We start from the raw sequence: 12267 nt of genomic DNA, 5'->3' as shown, positions 1-12267 counted from the left end.
ACGTGCCATAGAAATACATAGTATATATCTATATATACCGAATATATCTGCAGAGCACGTGCAGTGCAATACTGCCTACGTTCACATTTCCACCAGGCCCTTTAGACTTTTACCAGAAAGCTTATGTAGGCAAGTGTTGTAGGACTATAAGTCTCAGGTTGGTTTGCCATCCTCTGGCTGACACAGCTCGTAGATCCAGAGAGCCACAGGTCGCTGTATCATGAGCCACTAGTTACCCAGCGGGGTGGCATTTGTAATTAGCTCCAGGACAGACTAGCCGTAGAGAAGCAAATTGATCAATTCTTTATATAACGGGAAGATTGAGTCTTTGGGTGATTACTAATTAACAGCATAAAAATAGCCGTGCAGTTATTGTGGCATCGCCAAGCCAGAAGAAACCGGCGCTGCACAGAGCAATCAGGCATCCGTGATTATTCCTTGGCACAGCTTACCCCATCGCTTAGGCCCTAACTCTTCTGGGTATTTCATTAGGCGGCTCACTTTGTGAGCTCTGCAGCTGGATAAAGCTGTGTTTTTTTATCCTCCTCCTTCAAGTACAGCCTTCTTTTCTTACCAGTGGATAAAGGGCCGCAGTCTCCTTTTCCAGCCTATTCTGGGCACACAATAGGGAGAGAGGGATCAAGACTTGTGTTACAAGTGTGAAGCTTCTATACATCAGCCTGAACAATGGCACTTAGAAGCGTCTGGCTCTTGGAAAAGGCTGTGTTTTGGGGAGGGGGAGAGAAGACTCTTATTGTCCTAATGAAACCCTCCCCAGAGCAGACATCGGCTCTTTTATTTCACTTCCTAAGGGGAAACAGAATAACCAACCTTCCCCTCCATTAAACAAACATGCCACTAGGAAAGAGGAACTGGGGGCAACAGATGTTGCTGGGGTGCAATCTTGTGGATGAAGTTACGAGCCGGAGACACAGCGGGGTAATCAGAAACGTGTTTAACATGAATAATTATTCACAGGGTTTGCCAAGCAGATTTCAGAGGAGAACACCAGCAAATCATCCTCGCTGCAATTAAAGGTTTCCATCCTTAGAAATGGTTCATTCTGACTGCACAATATTTCCAGCATTAAACGGCGTTATCTCTTAGCCTGCGCGGCTTCATTGGCGGTTCAGAACATTCCATATATTTGCGTTCAACCGTATTTCAGGCAAAGGGAGACAGTGTATTATCTTTTTATTTATACCATCAATATCTAACAGAGCTGTGCTGTGAGCAATGGAATATGTATATATTTATTAACCGTTTCTTAAGCTGGGCATTCACTTCTGCGATTTCTCTCGGCAGTGTATGCCCAGCCTGTCCCTGCTAGCCGCTCGGGGACCTTCTTGGGCAGCAGGGTCGCATGCGGTCCTTTACTTGTGATGGTTTTTACGCTGAGAGGGAGGTCAAAGGTCGGACATGCATGCCGGTCCGACCTCCAACTCAGGTCCGATGCCCACAGGACAGAGGGGACATCACAGGCCCGGAACATCTTGGCCCGTTCCGTCGAGAATGGGTGAAATCAACCCAAATCATGGTAATGATTTACATAGATAAATCCCATTGTGCTATACATTTGGAAACAACAGTGATAAAAATGGATAATAATAAATGGATATTGTTAGCAAAGTATCCAGGACTGGCAACAAAAATCTTGGGGTCCGGTACACTGATATCTTTGGGGACCCTGCCCTTCTTGAGCAGCGGTTTCATTACATTTTTTCATTATTACAAAAAATCCCCCATAATATTCACTATGCAGTGCATTAGGGAAAGGGCAGATGGGAGGGCGCAGCATTGTGCGTCAAACGGTTTGGCGCGTCGCGTGATGCTATTAAACATTAGTACGGGTAGCCGGACAGATTACCAGTCATAGGTATGATACTGCAGTGGGGGCCCTAGTAAGTTCCCTTCCAGGAATCCAGGTGGGTGGCTAGGTGCTGCACCATGCTTACAGGCACCTGAGCCCTTCAGAAACTTGGGGCCCCTCACAAGGGCCAGTCTCCATCCTCCCGGTCACCAGCCTGGATATAGGAATAAGTCAATAAATGTGAGAACCGCTGGACCAGTCAGTTTACCTACCTAAATGTTGCTGATATATAGGGCAAAGTTTTGGCTTGAAATCGACATATTCATTCTGCGTATGCACAGACAAATTCCTGCGTAAGTGCATGCCTGGGCACACGAGTGAACGTGTCTGCGTCAAGCGGTGTGCCCTCACCGGTGATCAACCCCTGTTGCCACTTGCTGGTGCATTACATATGATTTTTTGTAATTGGAAGGTATCATATGATTATATATATATATTTGGACTCAATTAGTACTTATGTTTTGTATTTGCGCCTGTATTTAATTACGTTTCAAGTGCTAAATGGAGCTTTAGTATTTATTACTAATACTCCATGTCCACCAAACTCCCAGATCTGACCGTGTTCGGGACCTTGTCAGATCCAGGATTGCCCCTTTCCTACTGCGGCTCTGTCCTGGATTGTTCCCGGGTTCATACTGACATGGTTGCAGTCTTTCTCCTGGCAGCGTTTGGAGATGAGTTTGTTTCTCCCTATGCTGTAAAAGGGGGCCTGGGTCAAATTACCTGGATTACCCATTTACACCGCACCCTCACCTGGGTCCTCCGGATACCAACCCCTTTTTATAATTATAAAGCGTTATAGGCCACAATCAATAATATAAAATCATGTCATTTAGCATTTCCTAGGATTACTTGCACATAGTATATGTTCAAAGGGTCCTTCAGTTCCAATCATTATGTTATTGTCTTTTTTATTTTCTGGAAAGTGGCACAAACTTGGCAGTACCTGGCCGCTTGTACAACATATCATACACAAGCAAATCATATAACACCTGTACTAGCACATCCAGTTGTGATGCCGATTTAATACACCTGTACTAGCCCATTTACCAGTACTAGCGGGAGAGGATAGCGGTGACTCAATACGAGCTAGAGGATGGAATTGGTAGAGCGCCGCAGGAAGAGGATCCGGCTGGAGCATGCTAATAGTAAAAGTTGGGGAGGATCTGCTCCGGTGGGAGTTTCATTAGAGGGGGCTGCACAGGAGATGTCTTGGATGCAGGTAGGAGAAGTGTTAATTAGACTGGTACAAAATCACTGGCATATGTAAAAGGGCAATAGGGATAGTATCCTGTACCATCATCAGGAATGTATGGGGGTGGTGGTTCTGGTGAGAACTCTGAAGTTGCAGGTGAGTAGCTTGAATTGGATACCGGATAGTGTAGGTAACCAGTGTTGGAATTTGCATTAGGGATTGCAGTGATGTAAAGTTGTTTTCTAACATATATGGTCACACTGCACCTAGAGGCCCCGATACATTAGGGAGATGTATATGCAATTGGGGCAATTTACATGCGATTTAAGCGTTAAATCGCATGGACTGTGCCCAGATTGCATGTACATGACAAGAGTGGCAATGCGCGTTCCCGTGTGCATTGCATCGCACCTTCTGCTGGAGAAATCCATTGCCACACCCCAGCTTGCCAGGTCATCACCACACCGCCGCTGTCCACGTGAGGCATCGTCGCGCCCTCCCTTCCTACCCCCTCCCAGCAGGGGCGGCAGCGCCCTCCCTTCCCCCCTCCCAGCAGGGGCGGCAGCGCCCTCCCTTCCCCCCTCCCAGCAGGGGTGGCAGCGCCCTCCCTTCCTCCCAAGTGTTGCTCTTGTCATGTATGTCATATCTGTATGACTCTGTAAGGTAGGTGCTATAGAATCAACAGCACACTACAAACACCCTTCCATTTCAAATAGAATGCAGTAGGAATGCAAAGGTCCAGGAAGAGAAGGCCCAGACGGTGGAATATTTTAAGGCAGGACATTTTTGGAGAATTGGAAGTGACCGTTCAACTTAGCTGTTGTCAATAATTTATTTAATTAGGGCTATTTTGGTGGAATGTAGACAGTGAGAGTCAAATTGTAGAGGGTCTCCAAAATGATGGAGAATTGGAGAAAAGACTAGTTTGGAAGCAAAATGAGAACGGAACCTTGGTGGCAGTTGGACAGAGGGTTGAGGTCTCAGGATGTTTTCCTGGACTTAGCGATGCCTACAGTCGGCACACAAGCATTCATGCATAGTGTCTTTATATCTTAATATGATCACTAACTGCTTAATAACCTCTAATATTCTTACAAATTACTGCAGTGATGCATTATATAAATAAAATGTAAATATTTTCCTTTTTTTTTCTTCTGGAGATTCTTAGCCTCTGAAATTAGCTCTGCTCCTAATTAATTGCGGGCTGTAACGGGACACGGTGAATATATTTGGAATGATATGTAGCCTCTGGGCCGGCAAAGCCATAATTACATTGCATAAACACTGGCTGCAAGAATGACATGACACTGGCAGGCACACAAAGCAACCATGGTCCAGTCAGATGAGGCTGTGGAAATTATTTTGACAATTGTTTAGCCCGCTTTACATTTTATTGCCATTCTGCACAAAGATAACAGTGTGTGTAAGTGAATGTAAGTCAGCGTGCCATGACCAGAGATCGTTAGGGGAAAATTACTGCAATCAATGGTTGTGTGAAACATTTTTCTTTTATTTCCAAATTGAGCTGTTTTGGCAAAGATCAAGTAATCATGGGCCTTATTCTGATCGGTGCGGCCCGATCAGAATATGCGGCCGCGACCGTGCAGGCGAATCCCCGCCTTCCATACGGATCGCCACCTGCCGTCCGTACGCGGATATGTGGCGATCCGCATGAAATTGGACGGGGATACACCTCCTCCGTCTTGGGAGCAGCCCCTGCATTCGATGGTCGCCGAACATCGAATGCAGGGCCGCACGCTCCACCAGGTCCCGCCACACAAGACCACACGGACACTTGTCCGTGTGAAATCATGTATGGGGGCGGGCAGCTGACATCCGGCGATGTCAGATGCCCGCCCCGTACCCACGCGTCACGGCCTCATTACCATGCATACGCCCCGCGTTTGCATGGGAACGCCCATGAAACGCGGGGCGTATGCATAGGGTAATGAGGCTAAGTAGCCCCTCACGCCCCTCTACGCCCCCTGTGCGGCGTATAAAGAATCCGTGCGGCGAAATCGCCTGCACATGCGCAGAGTGACCTCTGCACATGCGCAGACGATCAACATCGGCGGTCCGTCCGCATGCGGGAATATCCGCACCGATCAGAATAAGGCCCCATGTGACTTAGCTCAACTCCATGTTCTAGTGGTGTAAGCAGTGGTGTTACTAGACATTTTGCTCCCTGCTGACAAAAAAGTGCCCCCGCCATTTTTCAATTTTTCTTTACCTACTTGCTCTTTGCAGTGGGTTTCATGCTCGCTGCTAGGGGATTTCATGCCCGTTGCCAGGGGTTTCATGCTATTTGAATGGGGTTTCAAGCTTGTTGACAGGGGTTCAGTACTCACAGGGGTACCAGAGCTCCCAGTATCTGACACTTCCAGGTAGCGCTTTTCATGTTGTGCTCCCATGACAGACAGTAGAGGTCCAGTACAGGGGTTAAAGTGGGGTTCCACCACCTTTAATGGTAGGGAGAACTAGCTCCACCTCCACCACAGTCCTGCACAGTAATTCCAACACCATATGCTGTTTAATGTGAATATGATTGCGATACAGTGCAGGATAATTTGAATGAACTGTGGTATGGTGTAACCACGCCCCTTTCCTCATGAGCCTACTGTTCCTTTATAAAATATGGGAAATAGGGCAGAAATGTATAGTTTGCAAGGGGTGCCAAAAATCCTGGCAATGATCAGTGCCCAACTAAAGGGGGAAGGAGAGGTGGTTGGTGGATATTCCACCACCTCTCCAAGACCACTTTAAGCCCTGTTCCAGTAGGACTTTTAGCATCTGTCTCCTCAAAGGCAGCAGCCATTTATTGAGAGCCTTTTTCATTCCATGCAGATTGTCCCCGCAGCAATACAACGCTTGGGCTGCATTGGCATTGTTATTCCACTGAATGTTTGCTTGTCCAGATCTGACCTGTGCCACCAAGTGCGCTTTTGGAGTTATTAGCTGTGACAACTCTTGTCCCATACTGTACGTGCCCGTGCTGAGAGTGTGGTCACATATAAATCACTACGGTAACATATATTACTTTCCGCTTATCATTCCTTATAGGTTGTCAACATACATCGTACTAGGGACTGATAATCATCATATCCCAACATAGACTAGTCAGTAGTCTCTTCCTACAACAGTAACCAGCCCCGTGGTCTGTGATAAGATGGAATCATGTGTTTGCCGTTCAATCTTCTTTAGATAAACAAATCAGATTCTGTCATTTTTGTATTCTAGTGCAGTTTAGAAAATAAAAGCGGATATTTTCCTTACAGCAGGGCCGCAATTAAGGAGGGTGCTAGGGGGACACATGTCCTGGGTGCTGGATGTGATACGTTCTTGCAGGTTGGGGGGGGGGTTGGGGAATGATGGAGCGGACCCAATTCACAGCGGGAAAATTGTAGGGGTGAATTTGGAATGGGAGTTCTGTTGATGAACGGATGTTTCCCGTAGCAACCAATCATATTTTACTTTTTATGTTTCCCGTAGCAACCAATCATATTTTACTTTTTATTTATTTAGATAATAGACAGGATCTGATTGGTTGCTATGGGCATCCCATCTTAGTAAATTTACCTCCTAGTTTCAACCCTGCTTATGTGTTGCATCACTTTTTAAATTGTTTTTCCTAAATGGTGAAATGCAGATGAAGTTTGGGGGATGTAAGTCAAGCCCCATCAATCACTAGTGTTGGTTGAAGATGAAGGAAATCTGTCTCAATGTCAATTCGTGGAAGCCAGACTCGCAGTCAGCTGGTGACTTACCTATAAGGATTATGGTGTTTATAACAGCCTAGGAGCGTGGAAATCTCGCCTATTCCGGCACATCGCAGAAATATCCAGGGATCAACAATAACCATGTACATGGTCATAAGGATGACACATCAGAACATCAACATGGTCACCAGGTCTACATCCTCAAAATGTTGACAGGTTTACAATGTTAACAATAGTGAATGAAGGTAGAACTCCAAAGTTCTGCACTGGAAGCAGCTAGAGAATGGAAACACTTGAAAAATGGTGACCCCGCCCCACAAACGAATATGTAGACTTAATGAATTTACTGAAATACACCCAGAAGTGTCCCCTTCACCAGCGCTTCAGAAAGAAGAGGTGCCATACATCCCTGGCATGGGATGGGCGACTCCTCTTCTCCGCCTCTGAACAAACAGATTGATGTACAGTTGATATATATATTTCTCGGAAAGTTTCCAGTCTCAGAGGTTCACGTAGCATACATAAAAAAGAGAGAATATGCCAAACATAGTGTAACACTATTTATTTTGGACGTACAATATAAAAGCAGTGAACATACAGGTAAGTAGAAATTGTAACAAAGTTCCCCAAGACAAGAAGAGGATAGTTACCAGAAAGGGTGGAGAACTGGGATGGATATCAGTTCTCAATAAGCGCTCTAATTTGAAGTTTCAGATCCGGATTCTGGTGCTTCAAATGGAATGCTTGCCCACGCCTGGAAACAGTCCTCGCCCTCTTGGTGGATGGCTCCTACGCGTTTCAACCCTCACTAGGGTCTTTTTCAAGGAGAAGAAAAAGTAGATGTGTCCCATAGGAGAGTCTCTCTATTTATGGGACTCACTTAGCAAAGGGTGGTGATTCATTTCACCAATCAACTAATCATGACAGCGGGAGTGCTCCGGAATTTGATGAGGTTACTTCCGCCCCATTTCCGGGAGTACCCGCTGCCCCACTTCCGGCTCTATAAACATGAGACTACAGTGAGCAGGGACAATAAGTCAAGCGCCCGATATCATCGGACAATGATGTTAGTATGTTATTCTCTGTTAGGAACATTATTTGTTTATAGAGCCGGAAGAAAAAGACCCTAGTGATGGTTGAAACGCGTAGGAGCCATCCACCAAGAGGGCGAGGACTGTTTCCAGGCGTGGGCAAGCATTCCATTTGAAGAACCAGAATCCGGATCTGAAACTTAAAAATTAGAGCGCTTATTGAGAACTGATATCCATCCCAGTTCTCCACCCTTTCTGGTAACTATCCTCTTCTTGTCTCGGGGAACTTTGTTACTATTTCTACTTACCATATGTTCACTGCTTTTATATTGTACGTCCAAAATAAATCGTGTTACACTATGTTTGGCATATTCTCTCTATTTTATGTATGCTACGTGAACCTCTGAGACTGGAAACTTTCAGAGAAATATATATATCAACTGTACACCAATCTGTTAGTTCAGAGGCGGAGAAGAGGATGTATGGTACCTCTTCTTTCTGAAGCGCTGGCGAAGGAGTCACTTCTGGGTGTATTTTAGAACATTCATTACGTCTACAGGTTTACAATGTTGACATCTGAGATGTTGACCGTTTCAGGATGCAGATAGCTATGGGTTTGAGAGATGGTTGAGTGGATGGAAGGAAGAAATACTTCTCATACCAGCTACTGAAATGATAGATGTAGTTAAGAGAGAATAGATAAGATGTAGCTGATCACAATACAATTGTATCACTTTGTTAGATAGATAGTTAGAGTTGTAACTGTCACAGATTTATTGTATCACCAGTCAGTTGTCTGCAACTGTATCTCTTTATGTATCAAAAAAATGTTGCCCACACCTTACTGAAGGTTGCTAACTGCTCTTGTACATATGTTAACTTTCAACATATGTAGAGTCAGCAACCTTCAGTAAGGTGTGTGCAACATTGTTTTGATACATAAAGAGATACAGTTGCAGACAACTGACTGGTGATACAATAAATCTGTGACAGTTACAACTCTTTATCTATCTAACAAAGTAAAACAAATGTATTGTGATCAGCTACATCTTATCTATTCTCTCTTAACTACATCTATTATTTCAGTAGCTGGTATGAGAGCTGTCAGTGAACCGGGGACATATCCTGCAATGCGTGTGTGGTATCAGGGTTACCCGTATTACTGTCAGCACTGTAATCAGCTACATAAATCTATATTCGATCACAACCCGGGAGGTCCCCACTCTCTCATTTTCCCTCCACTATTTTAAATATGAGGGTAAAAAGCAGAAGTGGGATATCTCTGTCAGGGATGATCACTAATAATTTGTAGAGATAAATGCTGTACTAAGTGACTACTACTCCTATTGTGTAGAATACCCTGGTAGCAGACATAAAGGCTAATTGGATTTCGGAGAAGTACCCTGCAATACCTGTTTGGCAACAGGGCTATCCGAAAAACCGTATTGGCACTGTTGTCAGCTACCTGCTCTATCCCGTCATAACCCTGGGGCTCCTTGCTCTCTCATTCTCTTTCCTCTGCCGGGAAGGGCATGAAGGATGAACAGCAGAAGAGAGATAGCACTATATAGTGCTGACTCTTTGTTTCCCTGACCACCGAATACTCAGGTGGAAGAAAATTTGTATGCGCAAACAGGATGAAAGGTGGATATGACCTATGATTTAACCACACAATTACTCCAGAACTTGGATGATAAGTGGCGGTAGATATGATGGTCATTTTTTCACATTCTCTCACAAACTTTTCATACTTTCTTCAGTGTTAGAAAATTACTGTGGATAGTCAAATTTTTTAACATATTTTCGCAGTGTGGAAAAAAAAAAATATGAGAGGTGGTCAATAATTTTATTGCGTTATAAATAAAAGTTATATTTTACGAGTAGTCACAGCACTGATAATCCTTAGAACATAAGAGTGCCCCCAAACAGAGTTTTCTTTTCTCTTTGGTTCTCCCTTGAACCTAACAGTCGTAATTGACAATCTTTTAAAACTCGGGGTGCACCACTGACTGTCACTTGTTAAAACCCAGAGATATATTCTTCAGAGGGTGACTAGGTGACTAATAGGGGATTAGGTTACTCCAATAGTCAGTAGTTCGATAGGATTCTGATTTATACAGATTAGCATTTACATTAACGGTACACAGTAAGCTGGTGCGGCCCTCATCCCCATTCCCCTTTTCCCTTTCTAAACAAATGTGACAGTTAGTAATGACTACACATGTGCACCAGCTAGGTGATCTGGGAAATGTGACAGTTAGTAATGACTGTACCTGTGCACCAGCTAGGTGATCTGGGGAATGTGACAGTTAGTAATGACTACAGCTGTGCACCAGCTAGGTGATCTGGGGAATGTGACAGTTAGTAATGACTACAGCTGTGCACCAGCTAGGTGGTCTGGAAATGTGGACTGTTGGTAGAACACTTGAGCCACCCCTGTTACTGGGAGAAGGTAAGAAGCCGCCAGACCACCTGGGACAGTTTGTTCATCATTACCTCTGTTGACGTGCTGGGCTTTACAGGCATGTTGACAGTTCAACACTGTCGACATTCTTGTGTCTAACTGATAACCTTCGACCAGATGCACCGCAGCCCTCGCAGGCCATTACACAAACCTCTATATCTTTTCTGTGTGTGCTGTTATTTACTGTATGGATGTAAGCAGCCATATGAGGGCGTACTGGAGGCCTTCCTTATGCAAGCACTTGCTGTACATGTTACATAATGACAGAAAATCTTTCTGCGAGTTTGTAAACAGACCTTGAACCTGGTTGTAAGCAACACCTTCACATACATCTATGGATACACAGAACCAATTTGTGTCAGGACATGTGAAAACATGCACTTAAGCCTGCATACATTTCCACTGTGTACACAGCTTTATGACCCACCTAGGGGGCGGGGCCTGTGGCTGATGTTTGTCTGTTGCCGTGACAGCCCAGAACTCTCCGACATATGGCCCTATGTGTGGAGGAATGAACTCTGTAAGCAGGAGAAGTTACATCCTGACAAATGCAAAAACAGCTCACAACAGCTACACACAGCAAACCGAATGGTGTAAAGAGCAAGTAAAGCGGCACTATTGTACTTCTGCCCTTTTACCAAACTCAGTGTACCCCAATTCAGAGGTGGACGCAGTGACGATGTTGGAAGCAAGTGGCTGATTGATGTTCCTAAATCGCGCTGCGCAATTTATCCCGATATTCCTATCCAATTACATCTCCACTGTACAAGTCCTCACTTTCTCTCTCACACTTTTTATCCACCTGACCCCAGGCCAACTTTGCTGGGTCACCCTATCATAAAACCCACCAAGAACCTCAGCAATTTGGTGAACTTTATGCAACAGAGAACACCTACCCTTGTGTATACGTGCCTACTCCCCTGTAGATGGTAAAGGCCCCCATACACAGGTCTGGCCTGTTTTCATCTGATACTGACAGATCGGGCTGACGGAATGGATAAAAACTGGCCAAATCTGATGTGTTTTGGGATCAAATCCAGAGATCATATGGGCTGCACATTTGATCTCCGTAGTTGGCCCCCTCCCGGCTGCGGGGAATGGGGTCACATGCGATACATTGTATGGGAAAAGGTCCCGGGCGGCTCAAGGTGGATCCAATAGACATTGCAGCAGTGTATGGCCACCTTAAGCGTGCGAGCAGGGCACTTCTATCTTTTTGACTGTAACTGCCCATCTTGTTGTACCTCTGTTTCTAATAGTAAAGTACAATGGAATTTGCTGCGCTATATAAGAAACTGTTAATAAATAAATAAATGGTTACCGCTCAGAGAATGAATTTAGACGCAGAGACAGTGATTTTCAGTGTGTGTTCCTAGGAGGTAACGTGGGTGGTTAGCGGAGCCTCATCTACTGCCAGTGGTTCGGTTAGAGATGGCAGTTGGTGTTGCTCCCCTAGTTTATCTTTGGGCTGTATTGCACCCCCACCTCTAGATCCGCCACTGGTGAGTCGTGCAACCAGCTTATGAGGTCACTCAGAGAAAACGTGTATAGGGTAAAGAGAAGGGTGCCTAGGACAGAACCCTGGGTAACACAGACAGGGAGGATGGAAGGGGATGAGGTGGAGCCATAGGCAAGTACAGAGCGGTTAGCGAGGTAAGAGGTGAACCAGGCCAAAACAGTGCTAGAGAGGCCAATAGTCTGGAGGGTGTGTGGAGGAGATGAGGATAAGCCAAAGTGTCGAAGGCAGCAAAGAGGTCCAGGAGGATGAGTAGAGAGCAGTGACCCCTGGATTAGGCTGAATGCAGGCGTTTGGTGAGTTTGACCAGGGCAGGTTCAGTGGAGAGGAGAGGAGTGGGCGAACGCCATATTGAAAAGGGTAAAGGAGGGAGTTATCAGAGAAGTAACGGGTGAGATAGCTGCATACAAACCGTGAGACAAGAACATGTGAGGAAAAGATACTGCTAGAGAGTGATAGATTGAAGAGGTGAGCA

General features: G+C 45.2%; 1 protein-coding gene across 3 annotated transcripts in view; it reads left to right on the top strand.

Moving 5' to 3' along the window:
- The window catches only part of LOC146025658 (renalase-like), a 280779-nt gene that overhangs the window by 149389 nt on the left and 119123 nt on the right, over positions 1-12267 (top strand). The gene's annotated exons all lie outside the window — the stretch shown is intronic.

The sequence above is a fragment of the Crinia signifera genome, chromosome 8, assembly GCF_055691185.1.
Source record: "Crinia signifera chromosome 8, ASM5569118v1, whole genome shotgun sequence".
NCBI classification, from domain to species: domain Eukaryota; kingdom Metazoa; phylum Chordata; class Amphibia; order Anura; family Myobatrachidae; genus Crinia; species Crinia signifera.
The sequence above is the reverse complement of the archived record's forward strand: the minus strand, read 5'-3'. Positions and strand labels throughout refer to the sequence as shown.